This window comes from Triticum dicoccoides, chromosome 6A (assembly GCF_002162155.2).
Source record: "Triticum dicoccoides isolate Atlit2015 ecotype Zavitan chromosome 6A, WEW_v2.0, whole genome shotgun sequence".
Taxonomy (NCBI): Eukaryota; Viridiplantae; Streptophyta; class Magnoliopsida; order Poales; family Poaceae; genus Triticum; species Triticum dicoccoides.
Genome location: NC_041390.1, coordinates 572802561 through 572805440, shown reverse-complemented (window position 1 = coordinate 572805440; position 2880 = coordinate 572802561).

Genomic DNA, 2880 nt, shown 5'->3' with positions numbered 1-2880 from the left:
AGCAGGGGAAGGCACCGGCGACGGGGCTGACCGGCTCCGGTCACCTTAGGGCGCGGCGAGGGACCCGGCGGGCTCTTGGCGGAGCGCCACCTCTATTCGGGCGAGGGGTACTTGTCGGGGACGCGTAGGCCTGCCGCGGCTCTTGTCAACAGAAGGCATAGGTGGGCGGCGGCCGTTGGCGGGGACAAGGTAGCACGGCTACTACGGCGAGAAGAGGAGTGGACGGGGAGGTGCGCTGGGCACCGGTGGGTCTTCTGGCGGTGGAATGAGGAGGGGAGGGGCTCGGCATGCCACGAATTTAGTCCGGCTCTGGCGAGAGGCACTACGGCCATGGGGTTGAGGAGGGGCTCTAGAGTTCGAGGGAGAGGCCAGGGAAGTTGCTGGAGGTGGTGTGAGGCTGGTGGTGAGGTCGCACGGCCTCGGGGTGGGCTATATATAGCCGGGCGAGGGAGGCTGTGGGCGAGTGCCGCCGCTCGAGCTCGGCCAAAGCTTTGGAGAGGCTTAGCGAGCACGGTAGGGCACGGGAAGGCGACGAGGAAGGCAATAGACGAGCTATAGAGGCGCTGAGACGTCCATTTTGCATCATGCTTTTATATCGATATTTATTACATTATGGGTTGTTATTACACATTATGTCACAATACTTATGCCTATTCTCTCTTATTTTACAAGGTGTACATAAAGAGGGAGAATGTAGGCAGCTGGGATTCTGGGCTGGAAAAGGAGCAAATATTAGAGACCTATTCTGCACAGCTCCAAAAGTCCTGAAACTTCACGGAAGACGTTTTCAGAATATATAAAAATACCGAGCACAAGAAGTTCACCAGGGAGGTCACACCCTGCCCAGGAGGGTGGGGGCGCGCCCTACCCCCTGGGTGCCCCCCTACCTCGTGGGCCCCCTGGTGGACCTCCGATGTCCATCTTCTGCTATATGAAGTCTTTCGATGAGAAAAAATCATAAGCCAACTCCTCGGACGAAACTCTGCCGCCACGAGGCAGACCCTTGGCGGAACCAATCTAGGGCTCTGGCAGAGCTGTTCTGCCAGGGAAACTACCCTCCGGGAGGGGGAAATCATCGCCATCATCATCACCAACGCTCCTCTCATCGGGAGAGGGCAATCTCCATCAACATCTTCATCAGCACCATCTCCTCTCAAAACCCTAGTTCATCTCTTGTATCCAATTCTTGTCTCCAAGTCCGGGATTGGTGCTAGTAGGTTGCTAGTAGTGTTAATTACTCCTTGTAGTTGATGCTAGTTGGTTTATTTGGTGGAAGATCATATGTTCAGATCCTATATGCATATTAATACCCCTCTGATTATGAACATGATTATGCTTTGTGAGTAGTTATGTTTGTTCCTGAGGACATGGGAGAAGTCTTGCTATTAGTAGTCATGTGAATTTGGTATTCGTTTGATATTTTGATGAGATGTATGTTGTCTCTCCTCTAGTGGTGTTATTTGAACGTCGACTACATAACACTTCACCATTATTTGGGCCTAGAGGAAGGCATTGGGAAGTAATAAGTAGATGATGGGTTGCCAGAGTGACAGAAGCTTAAACCCTAGTTTATGCGTTGCTTCGTAAGGGGCTGATTTGGATCCATATGTTTCATGCTATGGTTAGGTTTATGCTACCTCTTGAGCACTGCGTTGGTTTTCCCCGAAGAGTAAGGGATGATGCAGCAAAGTAGCATAAGTATTTCCCTCAGTTTTTGAGAACCAAGGTATCAATCCAGTAGGAGGCTACGCTCGAGTCCCTCGTACCTGCACAAAACAAATAAATCCTCGCAACCAACGCGAATAGGGGTTGTCAATCCCTACACGGACACTTACGAGAGTGAGATCTGATAGATATGATAAGATAATATTTTTGTATTTTTGTGATAAAGATGCAAAGTAAAATAAAGGAAAAGTAAAGAGCAAAGGAAATAACTAAGTAGTAGGAGATTAACATGATAAAGATAGACCCGGGGCCATAGGTTTCACTAGTGGCTTCTCTCGAGAGCATAGGTATTCTATGGTGGGTGAACAAATTACTGTTGAGCAATAGACAGAATTCAGCATAGTTATGAGAATATCTAGGTATGATCATGTATATAGGCAACACGTCCGAGACAAGTAGACCGACTCCTGCCTACATCTACTACTATTACTCGACTCATCGACCGCTATCCGGCATGCATCTAGAGTATTAAGTTAAAAACAGAGTAACGCCTTAAGCAAGATGACATGACGTAGAGGGATAAACTCATGCAATATTATGAAAACCCCATCTTCTTATCCTCGATGGCAACAATACAATACGTGCCTTGCTGCCCCTACTGTCACTGGGAAAGGACACCGCAAGATTGAACCCAAAGCTAAGCACTTCTCCCATTGCAAGAAAGAACAATCTAGTAGGCTAAACCAAATTGATAATTCTAAGAGACTTGCAAGGATAACCAATCATACATAAAAGAATTCAGAGAAGATTCAAATATTGTTCATAGATAGACTTGATCATAAACCCACAATTCATCGGTCTCAAAAAACACACCGCAAAAACAAGATTACATCGAATAGTTCTCCACCAGAGAGGGGGAGAACATTGTATTGAGATCCAAAAAGAGAGAAGAAGCCATCAAGCTAATAACTATGGACCCGTAGGTCTGAGGTAAACTACTCACACTTCATCGGAGGGGCTATGGTGTCGATGTAGAAGCCCTCCGTGATCGATGCCCCCTCCAACGGAGCTCCAGAACAGCCCCCAAGATGGGATCTCATGGATACAGAAAGTTGCGGCGGTGGAATTAGGTTTTTGGCTCCATCTCTGATCGTTTGGGGGTACGTAGGTATATATAGGAGGAAGGAGTACGTCGTGGAGCAACAGGGGGCCCAC